This window comes from Pecten maximus, chromosome 17 (assembly GCF_902652985.1).
Source record: "Pecten maximus chromosome 17, xPecMax1.1, whole genome shotgun sequence".
Lineage (NCBI taxonomy): Eukaryota > Metazoa > Mollusca > Bivalvia > Pectinida > Pectinidae > Pecten > Pecten maximus.
The window spans coordinates 12,454,514-12,474,471 of record NC_047031.1 but is presented as its reverse complement, the minus strand read 5'-3'; positions in this window follow the sequence as shown (position 1 = coordinate 12,474,471).

Here is a 19,958-nt window from a genome sequence, read left to right as displayed (position 1 = left end):
AAGCGGATAGTCTGAATGAAGGTCATGCAATTCTATCGGGTATTCTAAATCTACTTCTAAGACATAACCCGTGTCGCCGTCTATAGGTATGTTTTGTACATCGAAATGATTCACATTGTCAACCCATTGAAAATCTCCGATGGGTAATGGTTCAGCCATAGCCTTACCGTACAGATTGTTACAATCCGTATAAAGAATGTGTTTGTTAGGTTGAGAGGAATCGTACGTTTCTGGTACGTAGGGATTGTTAGCCTTTGAGTATTTGTTTGATATAATGGACACACCACCTCGTACACCGCTTTCAAAAAACATATACATGTCGGGATCTTTCAATAATTCTAAACTCCGGTCATTTTGAGTGCAGCACTCCATGCCAACCCAGGGCTTGTATAAAAATGAGCCGGGACTAACTTGTAATAATTCATACACATGGTTCTAAAATTTTCAAATGCGTCAGCAAAGAGTAGAACGTCCGTCTTTAAATAGAGATCGTGATATTCTCCCAAATTCCTAATGTCAAGTGCATTCCAAACACTCTGCGCATGCTCATAATCTGCGTCTGTAATGTTTGATTTGCTCAATTGACTATAAAATGCGGACTTTGGTGGTAAACATGTTTCGTCAAATCTGTCTTCATTGTCTACATATTCATACGGGTATACCCCTTTCTCAACTACAGGTTTGCATGTTCTTGACTGAATTCGCTAGATAGATGTTTGAATGAATCCAATCCTTCTTGAGCTAAATTTTTGACTAACGATTCAAGACTTTGTGACATGAATTGAAACGAATCTATAAAGCGACGATTTTCCTAAACTAAATGAAATGTATTTCTCCGTATTGTTTGGAATGCACTTGATATCGCGATCTTTAAATAAACCCACACTCTCACAGAGGATGTGTTCGTCAAACCCTTTCAGATTATGAAACACGACGGGAATAAAAGAAGGATACTGGAAATTGAGGTTACAATCCTGACAACTAGCTCCTCTAAATTCACCGGTCAAATGACAGTGATCTCTGACTTTGACAGTTTTATCTGTAAAATATTGACTACATATGTTACATTTCGTGCTACATTGAAACTCTCGCTCATTTTGTTGGGACATGTCTAAAGGTTCTACATGTTTCACAATGTTTTTATACCCCCGCAACGAAGTTAGGGGGGGGGGGGGGGGGTATACTGGAATCAGGTTGTCCGTCCGTCCGTCCGTCCGTCTGTCTGTAGACGCATTTTGTCCGGACAACTCCTCCTAAACCGATGGGCCAATTCCGATGAAACTTAACACAAATATTAATGATCTTGTGTAGATGTGCATGCCACTTTCTTTTTCTCAAAATACTGGTCACTATAAACAGGTTTTCCGATAAGAACCATAACTTTAAGTTTGTCCGGACAACTCCTAAACTAAATGGCCAATTTCAATGCAACTTCACACAAATATAGAGGACCATGTGTAGATGTGCATGCCACTTTCTTTTCTTTCAAAATTGTGGTTGCTATGGCAACTGGTCACTCTAAACAGGTTTTCTGATAAGAACCATAACTTTAAGTTTGTCCGGACAACTCCTCCTTAACCGAAGGGCCGATTTAAAAGAAAACTTCACACAAATATAGAGGACCATGTGTAGATGTGCATGCCACTTTTTTTTTTTTTTTTTTAATTATGGTTGCTATGGCAACTGGTCACTATATTACTGGGTTATCTTAGTAAGACTCTAATTAACAGTTCCAATATTGCGGGGGTATTAGTCAGCCATCCTGGCGACAGTTCTAGTTGATTTCTGTTTCTTCTTCCAGTATATGTTCCAGGAAAGTTTTACTTACGTTTGGTCCGCGATAAACGACGGGAGGTTTGGTGTACTTTTCGTCTATGCTGACGACTTGATAACCAAACCCACAGGGTTCAAATTTGGATCGGGTAGACATGTATCCATTCTCTGAGCGAAAGTTTCAAAATCAGCATAGATAACAAAAGGTACTTTTAGTTGTTTAGAATAGCCGTCAAACTCTAGTATGTTTTCACCATCTTCTTGAAGTTCTGTATGTTGTGGATCGTGTTTTGAGCAGTATTGTATGTGATTTTCTAAAAGGTCACTTCTGGTAAACCCCTGAAGGCAATAATGAAAAAAATAAGTCTTATGTTGTGCTGTTTTCGTTCTAGCTAAAAATGTATCTAGGTTGCTAATCAGACAATAATTACTTTTCTCACCTTGTTTTAAATACAACAAATTGACGTGATGTCGTACTTGCCGTAATTTAGTAATGTACTTGGGGAAAATGTCCTTATCCTCATATCCAAACACATTCACAGACATTTTATTTTGTCTCTCAAATTTTTCCACTTGTGATATTGTCACAGGGTAATGAATCACAGACATGTCCAGTTCTGTTTCGTAACGTATGTAGTTAGTCACCTGTTCCGGAACCTCGTGATCGGGATGCTAGAACGGACCACAGAAAACACTGTGCGTCCCTGTTGATGATGTTGATTATGGCTGAATATCGAAATGTGGTCGGTGTCGGTATGTATGAAGAGCCACGTAAATGTCAGTATTTAACGGTGCTAATTTCCAATTTCACTATTTTTTTAAGTCTCCAATTGTATATCTCCCTCAGATATTCTTGAAACGAAACGAACATTTTTGGCAAGCTTCTATTTTCTCTGCGGAAGCATGTGCCATCGATTTGGCCCTCGACCATATCGATGAACAACGCATTAGAAAGGCAATCATTTGTTCCGACTCTCTATCTGTCCTTCAGAATTTACAATTACGAGATCCTAAAAATATGCTAAATAACATTACTTTGGATTCCGAGCCATGTCGGAATTAAAGGCAACGAACTTGTTGACCGCCAAGCAAAACATGCTCTAAATCTGCAACAAACAAATATCAAAATACCATATACAGATTTCAAACCTGTAATTAGTTCTGCCATTCAGAGTAAATGGCAGCAACGCTGGTCTCTCGAGACGAGCAACAAACTTTTTAAAGTACAACCAAAACTTAAAACATCAAAACCAAGTCGGAAAGATCGTAGAGAGGAAATAGTCCTCTCTCGGCTCCGTACCGGGCACACATATCCTACTCATTCGTTCCTTTTGAAACGAGAGGATCCACCGGTGTGTTATGCATGTGATGCTCAATTCACAGTGGAGCATTTTTTAATAGAATGTTCCGATTTCAAGCACATTCGTGATAAATACTTTCGAGTCCCGGATATGAAAACCCTTTTCAGTTCCGTGGATTCGAAAACAATATTTAGCTACTTGAAAGAAATCGATCTATTTTATAGACTTTGATGTCTTTTACGTTACTGTCTTTGACGTTCTATTTATAACAAAGTTCACATAATCTATTCGTACATGTATATATTTTACCATTTTTAACCAACTTTTTTATCATTATGATCTAAATATACAATACGGATGCTTTTAAAAATGACAAATTTTATCTGATTTTAACTTTAAAAATAAAACTTGTTAGTATATTGTTTGGCCCTAAATGACCCTAGTTGTCGATGGGCCGTAAAACACAAACAAACAAACAAACATTGATGCGATCAAGCTCTTGTCTGCCCTGCAGGTAGGGCGTAAGAATTGTACCTGCTCATTGCATGATCGTAAGAGGCGACTAAATTTGGGATCTTATCTTTTCTCTTCTTTCTTAACAACTTTCTTCTTCCTATCGTCTCCCTTGACAATGCCTCAATTTTGGCCTTTAGTCCAGCGTTCGCCCCCGTGAGGAAGGCTTTGGGTTCTGTCCCCTGGCCGAGACATACTAGTCTTTAAAGATGATAGTTGCTGCTCCTGCTTAGCGCTCAGCATACACGGAGTGGGACGACTGGTTCGCCCGTTGTCAGTATAATGTGACCGGGTGGGGTGTGCTGCTGGATGTCTTCGGCAGTATGCTTCAGTGAGTAGCTCTATAAATCGGCAAAAGTTCCGGCCTATCACAAAGAGACTTAACACGAACATACCGCAGCCTCCCAAAACACACATACGCACTCACCACAAACATGCATATCGCACGCACAGGAGGCCGTCCTTAAATGACCTTGGCTGTTAATAGGACGTTAAACAAAATAAACCAAACCAAACCAATCAAGCTCTTGTTTCATCTATATTTCCAACATTGTTCTCATCTGCCTGAAAAAGATCAATAACATCCTCTTTTCCATTTCTTACCAGTTACACTAATTGGTTTACAACCAAAGAGTAAGTTTCCCATAGCACTTTTAAATTTCTCATTGTCAGTTTATTTACTTTTCTCTGATAAGAACCTGAACACTCTTCTAAAGGTTTTCTTTTCCTGCTAATAGTATTACCATCAGTATCCTTGTTATGATTTAGACATAAATAGATTTCTCACTATTTTGACATTTTTTTTCAAAGCATTTTCTAAAGAGGTAATTTTGTTGGTCAGTTTTTGTTCTTGGTGGGCAAACGATGAACTCACAATATGGTCTTAAAAAAATACACTGATGAAATGACAGACAGACCACTTTGAAAAGCTCACCATCTGATGATGGTGGGCTAAAGATAAACAAAATATGACTATGACCTTGACCTAGTGACCATGACATTTTGCTGTACTACTTCCTGCTTGATTCTGGTCAACTAAGCAATAAGAAAATATGTATCAAATAAGAAACACAAAATTTGACCTGAATGACCTTGACCTATAACAGTGACCTGGATTTGTACACTGCAAACTACCTCAAAGCTTCCTATATATTGCATTAGATCACAGGGGTTTTCCAGGCCTCGGGGCAAAGCAATTAGCAATGTTTAACCCGTAGACATAAAATGGTGTTAAAATTATGGCCCCAGACAAAACATTGTTGATCTGATGGTCAATGTAATATTTTCTGTACGAGTACATTTTTTGAAAGCATAAATTAATACTCAACAGTCTGAAAATGTACCTAGATAATGGACTTTCACATATCCTTCTTCGTCCTCATCTATCACTTCAACTGGATACAGACCAGCACTCCAGTTTCTTTTTATTTGCTAACTCGGAATCAAGACAATCTATTTTTAGAAAATATCAGTATCCTTCAATAAACATAGCGACAAAGCCTTGGAGACCATTTAAATAGCATCAGCTCTTTTTAAAGGTCACGTGTTACAGCTGTGTTAGCGATGTAGTAGGACAAGGAATAAAGTAGCCCGAGATTCCTCTGGCCCTGACACCTTTAGGAATAAAGATAGTACTGCCACTAGGGCTTGGACATGTGACCCTTGAATCTCAATGCTCATGCTCTACCACTGACCTAAAGGGAATTTCCCTTTAGCTCAGTGGTTAAGTGTCCAACTGGGAACATGGAGATCAACAAAGGTTCAATTTGGAACCTTTTCTCTTTCTTGTAGAAATGGTATCTGTGGCTCTCCCTGGTCCTTATTTGTTCATTCATTAGAATAGGGGAGGGAGTATACTGTATAGTTTACCAGGTTTTACTTGTATATAGGATTTATATCACCTTTCAGCTTTGAGCTAGATGAATCAGTGGTGAACCATCAGGCTGGAGAGCCAATAGTCACAGGGTTTGGGGCCAAGTCCCTGTGTGATCTACATTTTGTGTACCACTATTCATTTGGCACCCTTCACCCCTATGAACAAATTGTTTGAAATTGGTGACGACATAATGTCACACATGATCACCTCAATATACCATACTTTATTAACTATAATGAATATAAATAATATAATTTGTCCATATCTTAGCTTTTATCCTAATATAAACATCCTTTACGTGGGCGCTAATCACGGTAACATGTTGAACCACAGGGACTAGTCTCAACTATTATTTAACAGACGAGGCTTGAATCACGGGGGTTAGTAATGATTTAAATGATATTTATAAAATTAGATAAGTAAAATCAATAAGTAATAGCATTATCACGTATTAATTTTACTTATGATTTAATTTTGATAAATCTCGCTCATATAAATCGTTTCTAGATCCTAGCCCCTGTGCTTGAACTGACAGTTATTGATAAACTAGGACATACTTAGATCTACATACAGATCCATCGGATGAAACTTTTTACCTTTTATCTTTCTGCATTGATGGTAATCATAAGAAAATCGATACTTAGGAGCAGTAACGTATTTTGGACCAATAATGCATAAACCTAAGCTTTTTTTTTTTTTCACTCGACACCGGATGCGGTGTAATTTCCACATTTCCAATGCAAGTTTTGTGGCTTTAAACTGATATATAGCATACATTATAAATGTTTCATGTCTCAATATTAGTTTATTCAACATAAACAACACTATACTTACGCTTTACTTAGTCACAAGACACGACGATCTCGCCGTTTGGTGCAGTGATGCGACGGCTGCGGGACGCCATTACTTTCCCTATTTTGTTTCCCATGCTGTTTGAGAGGGGATATCTATTGGGTTCTCTAAGGGTTATCAGGTAGACTAATGTCGGATGGTAAGAGATTACTCGAACAACAACATGTTGTCAGCCATGCTGGATTTTTTCGTTATATTTCCTTTCACAATTCATTTTGTTGTTTCTTTCGGTTCATATATGATGTAGTTGAACTATATATACATTTATGAAAACTATCAAGACTACAAATAAAGTGCTATTACATGAAAAAAGGTATATTCAGTATAAATTTCTCTTCGGCGGAAGCCCGGAATTTGAGACCTCTGGTGGTAATTTCTGTAACTAGGGGGAAGGATTCGCTTATAATTAGTTCCAAGTATGAGGCACGCATTGTAGTCCGTCATTCAAAGTAGATGTGCACAGAAATGTGTTAACTATGCTGATAATGTTGTGAACATGTCAGGAACTATTTTGAATAAACAATAAGAATAATGTCTTGTAAATATCTACACCTGCATCGATTTTTGCAAATCTATACAGTATCGAAAATACTGTTTGAAGGGAGATAACTGCGAGATTCTGACGTTACCTTACAGAGGACACTTGTTTAACTACTAGGAATAAAGACGGCATAACAACCAAGCGCAAACAAATTCCTGATTTTCATAATACCCTCCAGGTTTTGGCTAACAACATTTCTTTTGTTTACAACTTGGTAGTTTGTTCACGAGATTTTATGAGATTTGGTCCGATATTTAGCGATCACGTGTTCCGTCTGTTTACGTGAGCGAGCACTCTGTCAAAATGGAGGCACGTGGACACGGGCTTCACACGAAGCATCAAAGTGTGATGTTTGTCGCTAGAAATTATTATCTATCAACATGAATTAAAGGCAAGTTGCTTACAAAGTTTAAATCAGTTTGTTGACCCACTGAAATAAGCGTTTGTTTATTAAGGACGAAACTGTTTACGATAAGTTGTTCGCTTATAGTCCGAATTTTCTGACGATCTTGCTATATACTATATGCAGAATTCATTCAGCTTTAAGGCGATATCAACACCAGAACCCTTCGGATTACTGCGGTAACTGATCGAAGTCACTGTGTTTCAAATCTATGAATCGGTAGACCTACGTGATGGCGTGATAGAATTCGATCGTTTATTTTTTAAAACTAAGAAAACTGGCACATATCTGTCGTGGTGGTCATTTGTGCTGTACCTTCCCCGACAGAGACAATATACAGAATCTGGATTTTTGTGATAAGGTTTACTGCAGTTGCTACTCGCACTCGTAATATATATGAAAATGCTAAATTATTATTGAACCAGCTTGTCTTATTTATTAGCCCACCATCATCAGATGGTGGGCTATTCAAATCGCCCTGCGTCCGTGGTCCGTCGTCCGTCCCTCCGTCCCTCCGTCCGTCCCTCCGTCCGTAAACAATTCTTGTTATCGCTATTTCTGAGAAAGTGCTGATGGGATCTTTCTCAAATTTCATATGTAGGTTCCCCTTGGTGCCTAGTTGTGCATATTGCATTTTGGGACCGATCGGAAAACAACATGGCCGACAGGCAGCCATCTTGGATTTTGACAATTGAAGTTTGTTATCTCTATTTCTGAAAAAAGTATTGAAGGGATCTTTCTCAAATGTCATATGTAGGTTCCCCTTGGTGCCTAGTTGTGCATATTGCATTTTGGGACCAATCGGAAAACAACATGGCCGACAGGCAGCCATCTTGGATTTTGTCATTTGAAGTTTGTTATCTCTATTTCTGAGAAAGTATTGAAGGGATCTTTCTCAAATTTTATATGTAGGTTCCCCTTGGTGCCTAGTTATGCATATTGCATTTTGGGACCGATCAGAAAACAACATGGCCGACAGGCAGCCATCTTGGATTTTGACAATTGAAGTTTGTTATCTCTATTTCTGAGAAAGTATTGAAGGGATCTTTCTCAAATTTCATATGTAGGTTCCTCTTGGTGCTTAGATATGCATATTGCATTTTGAGATCAATCGGAAAACAACATGGCCGACAGGCAGCCATCTTGGATTTTGACAATTGGAGTTTGTTAACGCTATTTCTGAGGAAGTACTGAAGGGATCTTTCTCAAATTTCATATGTAGGTTCCCTTTGGTGCCTAGTTATGCATATTTCATTTTGGGACCAATCGGAAAACAACATGGCCGACAGGCAGCCATCTTGGATTTTGACAATTGGAGTTTGTTAACGCTATTTCTGTGAAAGTACTGAAGGGATCTTTCTCAAATTTCATATGCAGGTTCCTCTTTGTGCCTGGTTATGCATATTGCATTTTGAGACTAATCAGAAAACAACATGGCTGACAGGCAGCCATCTTGGATTCTGACAATTAAAGTTTGTTATCGCTATTTCTGTGAAAGTAATGAAGGGATCTTTCTCAAATTTCATATGTAGGTTCCCCTTGATGCCTACTTATGCCTATTGCATTTTGAGACCAATAGGAAAACAACATTGCTGACAGGCAGCCATCTTGGATTTTGACAATTAAAATTTGTTATCGCTATTTCTCAGAAAGTAATGAAGGGATCTTTCTGAAATTTCATATGCAGGTTCCCCTTAGTGCCTAGTTATGCATATTGCATTTTGAGACCAATCAGAAAACAACATGGCTGACAGGCAGCCATCTTGGATTTTGACAATTAAAATTTGTTATCGCTATTTCTCAGAAAGTAATGAAGGGATCTTTCTGAAATTTCATATGCAGGTTCCCCTCAGTGCCTAGTTATGCATATTGCATTTTGAGACCAATCAGAAAACAACATGGCTGACAGGCAGCCATCTTGGATTTTGACAATTGAAGTTTGTTATCGCTATTTCTCAGAAAGTAATGAAGGGATCTTTCTAAAATTTCATATGCATGTTCCCGTCGGTGCCTAGTTATGCATATTGCATTTTGAGACTAATCAGAAAACAACATGGCCGACAGGCAGCCATTTCAGATTTTGACAATTGAAGTTTGTTATCGCTATTTCTGTGAAAGTACTGAAGGGATCTTTTTCAAATTTCATATGTAGGTTCCCCTCAGTGCCCAATTTTGCATGTTGGGACCAATAGGAAAACAACATGGCCGACAGACAGCCATTATAGCTAAATCTTAAATTCTGTATATAGGTTCCCCTTGTTTGAAAAGTACTAGAGGGCTGTTTCTGAATTTACACAGATAAGTAAGACTTAGAGGAAGGGAAAAGTAGGGAAAAGATCAATCTGACATGGAACCTATAAAGATCATTCAATGGTGGGCGCCAAGATCCCTCTGGGATCTCTTGTATATTATTCAGCTCACGATTCAACCTTTTCAAATGTTTTCATGTAATATATATATACATTTGTATGCACCAAGCTGTGAAATGTTTGTATTACATAGAATATTTAAACAATACAAAGTAATTGTAGATTAACAAAATATATACCAATTGCATTTTAACCTATGAGTACAATTTTTTGTTGTTTTCATGTAATATAACTTTTTGTTGTTTTCATGTAAAATGATAAATACATGTATATCTATTGGCAATCGATATCGAATCCATATAATATAAGACTTTCTCAAATATCAATATTCCTCATAACTTTCAAAATAAATCTACATTTGCTTTTGAAATTTAATTTAAAATGTTTGATTTTCATGTCACGAACAAATCCCTTGAAATGATCATCAATCTCCTTATTGGTCTCCAGAAAGTGTGAAAATAAATGAAACTTTTTTGTCAATAATTCTATTTATTATGAATTCATGTATAACCATTTAGGTTTTTTCCAATGTTGACCTTTAAAACTATATATATATATACAAGCAACAATCTGTGGGATGTCAAATATGGAAGGCTATAGCTGTTTAAGGATAAATTGCCAAAAATGCTTATACGTACTGTTTCTTATCACTGTGATCACTTATATTGGGTTTTTGACTATTATGTGTTATTGCTACTTAAGTGTGAATTTTTTCGGCTTAAGTGATAATGCATTTCTTTGTACTTATGTGCAACAGACATCGCGAGAGTTTAATTCTACTACATATAATATTGACTCCTACAAAAAGAAGTTGAGTGATCATGAGTGGTTGACTACGAGAGGCATTTTATCAAATCTCATATTGACCATACTGATTGCTCATGATCATATTTCATCCGGCCTAGTAAACTCTAGAAAAAACATCTTAATTTATGAAAGTAGCTAACTCCTTTAATGTATGTGTAAAAATTAAGTATATATATATATCGTACAAAACATCAAACTTCTAATATGGTAGATATGAAACATACATTTAGGCTGACTGCCTGTCAATGCCTGATAATATAATACAATTTGTACAGAGTTTACAATCCTTTGACATTCAGCTCATAATATACACCATTATAATTTGATCTGTCGTCATGCGTCGGTCTTCTTCTTAAGACCAAGATATTGCAGAATGGTGTACAAAAGGTTCTTAAGCTGTTTTATCAAAATTGTTAATTTCATGGCCCCCTATGTGTCGCATTCTCCCTGGGGAGAGGATACATTTTACTATAGTTTATATAGGAAACTCATCACACATATTTTAGCATAATTTGTTTCATTTTCATTGGAAATTGGTTCGCACGTGGTTAGGGCAAACTTTTCTCAATGATATATTGTCAGAGAATGTCAAGGCCAACAACTTGTTATGGGTTCGAATGCCTTATATTATCTTATATCTTATATTGATTATTTTTTTCATTTCATATGAAAGAACATAGTCCACTGAAACAGAATGTGCATATTTTATTGTCATCAGATAAAAATATGGCAGAAAGATATGGCACTTGGAAAAGAATCATAAAGCTATTTTCTCCAGCCAAAATTAAAAAATAATCCAAAATTGCAGAATAAAGGTTTCTGCTCTTTTATCTATAATATACACATGAAGGCTTGATGTTTGGCGCATCGATAACATATGGCTGGCTACAAATGTTATACTTATATTTGACCTTAACCTTCATTCAAGGTCACGGGGGTCAAATGATGAAGAAAATTCAAAGTTCTTTCAAAATTATTAATTTAGGTCACATTTTAAAGAATCAGCCCTTTTAAAGGTGTGTGCAATGTATCAAGGTCAAATAATCAAAATGACGCAGATATGGCACTTTTAAAAAGAAATTCCTACCAAAATGAAAAAATGACCAAAAACTGCACATACACATGAAGGCTGGATATTTGGCAAACAGATACATGTAACATGTGTGACTGGCTAAAAATATTGAGTTTATCTCTCTGACCTTGACCTTCATTCACATTTTAAAGAACCGGCTCTTATGAAGGTGTGTGTGAAGTTTCAAGGGCAAATTATTAAAAATGATGCAGACATGCCCTTTAAAGAATGTTTTCTTGCCAAAATAAAAAATTATCCATAATTTGCAATTCAATTTGGCTCAATTGACATAAATAACTTCTTCTCTGAAACTAAGCAATCGATATAGCTCATACTTGACTGGTAGCATCCTTTTGGGTAGGGATTCAAAATTGTAAAAATGGTGAGGTTGACCCCCGGGGGGCTGGGTCAAAAGGGGTCAATTGGTTTCTCTGAAACTAAGTTATGGATATAACTCACATTGGTGTGGTAGCAATCCCTATGGGGTTGTGCCCAAAGTCAATTTCATTTCATGGATTAATTGCACAATTTGGTATAAAACCTACATTTGTATGGTAGCATGGTTATGGGGTGGGTATTCAAAATTGTACGAATGTTGGGGTTAACCTCCCGGGGGCCGAAGGATGGGACCAAAATAGGTCAATTTTGCTAAATTGACATTTTTAGAATAACAAAAAACCAATGTACATGTACCCATATAAAATGCTTATGATATATTGACATAGAAATAACAGCGACAAATAAACTTAAGCATAATTCTTGTTTCATATCTCATAAAACCAGGTGAACGATACAGGCCCTCTGGGCCTCTTGTTTTATCTGTGAAACCATTCAGATCCCAACTCCATAATCTTGATAGACACCAAGAGATGAACACAATCCTGATGTAAAAATAGGCCCAGGGTTCTTTCCCCACCCCAAGGGACTTATACAATCATATTGAATTGATATCAAATATGAAAGTTTTCTTCAATATTTTGCATGTAAAACGCTGTATATTTATATATAGTACCTATAGCTACTAGGCTATTATCTACATCTTGGTGGTAAATTAAAAAGCAACAAATCACAAATCACAGTTTATTGTTAATATTGACATTGGATCTATTAAAATAGATGGAATTGATATCTAATTTTGAAATAATTGTCCTTAAAGATGAGGTCTTTGTTGAAAAAAAAGTGTAATAACTTTTAAAAGCCGTCAATCTAATTTTGATATTATTCTAAGATCAAAATAGAAAGGAATAAACAATTTTGTTTACAAGATATTGAAAGACATTGCACACTTTCAACAAAAAAAGTAGCAGACACTCCCTGTATTTTCTATACATATCGTGTATTGTTATAACTTATCGAAATGCATATCATATTGTTTCGACATTTCTAATACACAGGCCTATAAAATATAAGTTTGTTTTAAACACATAAATGCAAATTTTTAACTACTTAAGTATAAAAGATGGTTTAAAGTATGAATGTTAATGACATGTACCTAAGTAGAAGTTGATTTGAAAAAATTTAAAATGTTTGACTTTTTAAGTAAAAGTAAAGGTTTGATTGAAATAAGAAATGTTTAACTACTTTTAGAAGTAGGTTTGCAACTTTTAAGATGGTTAAAACCATTATGTACATCGGAACAGTCTAAACCATTACATTCATCAGGACTGTGAAAACCATTATGTCCGGTTGGTTTGACACACTTAAGTGGAAATGTTTAGTCATGTTGATATCAGTTTAATTTGTATTCTTGCTTTATTTCAAATATCTCCTTTTACATCTGACTAACGCCTCCTACAGTACTTTCAGTACTTTGATTTAGTATTGAAATTAAATTACATTTTAAATTTAAAGCTAAATGTCCATGTGATTACAATTGAACACACTTTGTAGAATTGACTAGAAATTAAAGACTTGTATGAATTTATATGGAGTTATGTTTTATATAGTGTCTCTGAATATTGATGAACAATTATACGAATAACAAATTGCACAGTTAACTCGGTTATAAGTTTCAAATACGAAACAAAATGTAAACTGAACTATAAACTATAAGGTCTATTTGACCCTGATGACCAACGGGGATTATTATGCCCCAGACACAGTTGAGTCATCATAAACTAATCTATATAATCTAAACAAAGTCTTTGGCATATTTCAAATTGGGTTTTCTGTCCCTGCCACTTCTTCTGGATACCGTCATGTTGGCTGGACTTCCACTGAGTGGGACATTGACAGATTCATTCTGTTGAGAATTCTCTGGAGATGAATTTACACTATCACCTCCTGAATTTGGCCACAAAATGTCCTCAATCTCTTCCTCAGATGGACCTTTTGGCGGTAACTCTTGGCATACACACATTTAACTGTGGTACGGGTAACTTTGTCTTTGGTTCTCTGTTGAACATAAGCCTATGTGGCGTGTATCCCGTCGTTCTGTGAGGCGTTGCACGGTATTGCCTCAAGAGCCTGAACATCTCCTGTTTCCAGTTTTTATTCTCTAAGTGTGCCGCACGAACAATTTTCATGAGCGGTTTGTTGAAACTCTCCGCTTGTGCGTTAGCACGCGGCCATCTTGGTGTAATACGACGGTGATCAAATCCCATGTCCTCAGCGTACTTGCGAAATACATCCGAATTAAACGGTGAACCATTGTCACTTTTAATGATTTTTGGACAATCAAACATACTCAGTACCTTGTCTAATACAGGTATTGTAGCATTCGCAGACACGGAACGTACTATTTCAACCACTGGATAGCGTGAATACTCATCAACCATGACGAATAGATAATCACCACTTGGTAAAGGTCCACAAAAGTCAATACTTATGTTCTCCCATGGACCTGCGGGTAACTCTGACATACGTAATGGCTCCATTACCCTTGGCTCCGGTGTCAAAGCTTGACAGGCTATGCAATCTTTCACTGCATCCTCAACTTGACTATCCATATTTGGAAACCAAACTTTTGATCTCTTTTGTCTTTGCCATTCCCTGCTGTCCTTCATGTGCGACATTAATAACACGATTCCTTAGCGTATAAGGTAAAACAATACGATGATCTCGTAATAAAATGTTGTCAGAATGTACTGTAAGTTTCATCACGCACATTTCTCAGGGACACAAGTTCCTCCATGTGTAGATTCTCCTCATGCACATGTTTTAAGTCATGCCATCTCCCATTTCTTACGAACTCAATCGCCTTCTGTAGTGTAGGACTCTGTGACGTTGCTTCTCTGACGTCATCAAGGCGTATGGCATGTGGTAATGACTCTGAAGTTATAAAGTTTACGTAGATTTCAGCGACCTCCTCTTGAGCAGATTTCTGTAATTTCTCGGGTAGTGGATGTCGTGAAATGTAGTCTGCTACATTTTTTTCACCGGGTTCATACCGTATGTTGAATTTGTAGGGTTGTAGTCTGAGTCCCCATCTCTCAATCCTCAGACTTGGAAGTTTTGGTTTTTCCCTTATCTTCTCCAATGGTTTGTGATCAGTAACTACTGTAAAGTGGCACAAACCTCTCAGGTAAGTATCGAAATGTTCACAAGCCCATACAACAGCTAGGGCCTCGCGTTCAACTTGACTATAACGCGACTCTACGGACGTGAACGAACGACTCGCGTAGGATACAATCTTGTCCTGGACAAGCACAGCACTCAATCCTATAGGGCTAGCATCCACTCTGACCTCGACTGGCTGCTTAGGATCATAATAAGTCATAACTATGTCACTAGAAAGTTTGTCCTTTAACATCACAAATGTTTTTTCACAGGCATCGTCCCACTTCCATGTTACGTCATTATGTGTGAGACGTCGTAGGGGCTCGCAAATTGTGGTATAGTCCTCGATAAATCTCGAGCTGTAGCTCACCATTCCAAGGAAACTTTTTACTTCCTTGACGTTTTGAGGTCTCCCAAACTCTTGGACGGCCTTGACCTTTTCTGGATCAGGAGAGATACCCTCCTTGCTAAACACAACACCAAAAAATGTTAGTCTGTCTTTGCGAAATTCACACTTTTTACCGTTCAGTGTCAAACCACTGTCTCGTAGCCTCTCAAGGGTTGCTCTCAATACCCTGTCATGTTCCTCTGTGTTCTTTCCATAAACAATGATGTCATCAGATATATTCCCTGACTCCGTTTACCCCCTGAATGACTTGTCTAATAGTTTCCTGGAAAACTTCTGAGGCTGATGATATTCCAAAGTTCAGACGTTTATACCTGTATATACCTAGGTGAGTAGAAAATGTTGTAATGTACCTGGACTCTGGTTCAAGTTCCAGTTGGTGATATCCACTCCTGAGGTCAAGTTTACTAAAGACAGTAGCTCCATTTAAATCTAAAATGAGCTCCTCAATTGTAGGCATGATGTGTCTTCCCCTCACAATAGCCTTACTGGCCTCACGCATGTCAATACACAACCGTATCTCGTCTGGATTTCTTTTGGGAGGGGTTACTATAGGCGACACCCATGGTGTAGGTTCACCATCGACCTTCTCGATGATATCCTCCTTGACTAGCTTGTCTATTTTAACTTTCACTTTATCCCTCAGATGAAAAGGTGTCCTCCTGTATCGTTGTGCTACAGGGGCGACATCGGTATTGATGTGTAACTTTACTTTACGGTCTTTTAATTTGCCTATCCCCTTGAAGAGATTTCTGAAACAAGCTTCATCCTCTATATTCTCCGATGTAGCCACCAGCTGCTCCTGGACCATTTATTGCGTTAATCGGTTGACTATTTTCAATGGTCTGAGCCTGAACCCGAGATATCTCCATTGCCCTACCTAAGGCCACAATTTCTGTTAATGTCTTATCTGGTTCCTGTAGTGCTCGACGACGCATTCGGTTTGAGGTACAATTTTGGATTAATGTTGACAAAAGTTCTTTGTCCGTGTTCACAAATTCACAATCTTTACTAAGTTTTCTAAGCTCTGTAACATACTCATCAATGGACTGACCTTCCTTCTGTTTACATGTACGGAAGTTGTATATCTCCATTTGCGTATTTTTCCTTGGCTTAAAATAAGTTGTAAGAACACCCTTTACCCCATCATACGTGTTTTCGGTATTACCTTTATGTGCTTGGTAGATGTCGTAGACTTTGTCACCGACGTAGTGTAGGAGTAACGCACGGCGCCTATCAGCATCCTCGGCATCTGTGAGCTCCATGGCCACGAATAAATTTTCTAATCTGCCGATCCATCTCTCCCATCCCGGTCCAACGTTAGCTCTATCGCTGTCAAAATTAGAGAAGACTGGAAGTCTCTCCATCCTCGTCGCCAGATATTGGGTTATATAAGGGTTATCAGGTAGACTAATGTCGGATGGTGAGAGATTACTCGAACAACAACATGTTGTCAGCCATGCTGGATTTATTACCTCATTACTACTTCCGGTTGCATACAAATTACAGAATGTGTTTATACTTTACGGAATGGACATAGTGTGGAACGCAACTTATAGATATTATGTTATAGACATTACAAGATCACTCCGTATGTCGCATAAGTTGGAAAGAGCGCGTTTTCGCGATTAAAACAAATATAAATGAATATGTTTTGGTCTATGTCGGCCATATTGCAACTGAGCCGCTTTGCTTGAATGTACGTGCCGGTGGCAAGTTTAAAACCGGCAAACGGCAAGCTAGAATCAAGTTCGCCATATAACATGGGGTCCCCGACAGGGGCGATAACTCTCACACACACAGAGACTCTCCAGGTTGCATGTCACTGATATAATAGTATAGTCATGCCGTTACAACAGGGATACACAATAGAAAATCATACACTGTACAAGTATAACCAATACATTAATCAAAGACAATGGAAAAATACCATACCATGTAGTAATGTTGTTGATACATCATTACACAATCCTCTAAAGACATAACATCATTACACAATCCTATAAAGACATAACAAACATACATAACAGTAAAAAATAATATTGATTAATTCTAAACGAGTTGGAAATATCTACAAGCACCCTAGTTATTCTACTAGTAGCGATCAGCAACTACTGCAGCACAGAACACTTAATATCTAAAATTAGGCCGCGTTACAAGTTAGGCAAAGCTAGCATTTGAAAAATTGTAAATACGAAACTATCTAAAATTCAATTTATATATACATACACTAAATAAGCCTTGTAGCCGATATCTACTGTGGTCAGTTCTATTTCCTGGGGGAGATTGGTGATGCTTTAACCTTCGCCTGCACAAACGTATTAAGGGATATAGTCCGGCGTAATGTTAAAAATGGATCCTCGTTGAAAATTGACCCAAGGAACTACTTGTTCGTACGAGTGTCAATTTGATTCCTATGAGGAAGATATTGCATGCATGTTGCAACGGTATCTCCAAAACAAAAAGTTATTTGCGCAGGTGGACAGAAAATGGCAAGCTAAGAAATCATCTCTATTTGGAATCAAGGTAAATACCTTCCTCCACGACACCGACGTTAAATACAGTATGTATCAACGCGCCCCGACGAAGCGGCTACGGTAAGCGGCGACGGCAATTGCTTATTTAGGGCATTCAGTTACGAATATTTGGGTTGTAGTACCGTATGTTAATAAAAGATTCATTATTGATTTCATAAACCAAAACGAGAACTTTTTTAAATGTTAACTCTTCTACATCAACGAAACCAAAATAGAAAAAACACTTGGCACTCGGGGAACGGAAATTGACATATTGGCCATGGTAACAAAAATGAACACAAATATCTACGTATATTGTGAATACGGATTAACAAAATGAAATACAATGAATATTTCCCCCAAGACGTATAATATCGCGTATAAATCCCTGTTGCTTTTCAATGTCAACATTAAACATAAACAATATAGTAAGAAATATTCTGTGTACTAGCATACTACTATCCGTATTTAAATTCGCTCTAGAAATAATACATTCTTGATATTAATATATGATTAAAAGCTTGTCCAGCTAAGCAATGTTACAAACATGTCTGTTCTAGATCTGGTACTTTTTTCAAATCCTTGGGTAGATTTAACAACAAAAACTTTGTGTTCGTTCCAAAAATTTTAGGAACTCGATTTTGGAAAGTAACGAAAGTTCGTATTCAAATAACGCAGATAGATAAACTTTAATTTTAATTAATTTAGCTACTGTGAGGGGGTTGAGGGCACTGGGATGAGCACCACACCTGAGAAGAGACATAATGCAAGTTTTTAAAACAACATTCTCAATTGTTTAATTTCTTCAACTACTGATACAACAGATTTGTATATACAGTAAAACCTTGCTATAACAAATTCCATGGGACCAGGAGAAATAATTCGTTATAACAGAAATTCGTTATAGAGTTTCTGAAACTAAACGTTAAAGTCATATAGGCCTACATTATACATATGTAAGTTTAGTTCCATCCCGATTCCACGTCTGTTAGTCCATAAACACAACCAAATATTTCATTTCATAAACAGACATCGTTTTGTCACCTGTGTCATTTTTGTTAGCGACACATGCAATAATTTCGTCGTCATCAAGTCCGTGGGAGGTTGTAACACTGTCGTCTATGGCCACACACTCATCGAGACTCATGTCACGGTCTTTCGGAACACTGTTCCATTGAAGAAAGCAGGATAGTGGTAAATCATCCTCGTCGTCCGAGGTGTCCCCGATTTCTACATCGGGTATGGGGCACGACGGAGGGAATCCAGCTTTCAAAAATTTATAGAAATAACACTACAACCACCTAGAAAAGCACGATTTATTTACGCATGGCTGATTAGTTTGAATAGCCAAACGTACTTATACGCCACATACTGGACAGATAAAACAATAGTTAATACTGTTTACCTGAGACTACATGTACCTGTGTTACTTTCATGTCCCCGGGCTATTCAAACGTACCTGTATACACGTTCAATCGTATTTAGTTATGTGTCGATCGATTCCCCTTTATGGCCCCAGGTTTCACTTTGAAACGAGGCCACACTCAGCACTTTCGGAAAAATGTGCCGGGAAAATTTGTTATAGACGCAAATTTTGACTTGACGGGACCACGAAATCACTGCGTATCAAAAGATAATTCGTTATATGCGAATTCGTTATACGTTGCAAAAAATAGTATAAGTAAAGAGGAGCCAAAACCGGGGATTTGAATTTACTTCGTATCAAGCAGAAATTCGTATCAAGCAGGTTCGCCTTAAGAAAGTTTTACTGTATCATGCACGTGATGTAAAGTGCGTTTATTGGCAAACAATACGATTTTGGTAGAAGAGAACGTAAACTACTACTTCTTACTATAACGTTCACATATGTCGACCAGTTTGGCAAACTAGTACAGTTACTTACTTTTAAGTCCCTTTACCGCAAGCCTGTATTTATTTCAATAATTCATTAATAAAAATCAAGTACATTTTTGCGATCAAAGATCTCTTAAAACTCTGAGATCTGAAATCTGTAAAAACTCTTTTTCCTCC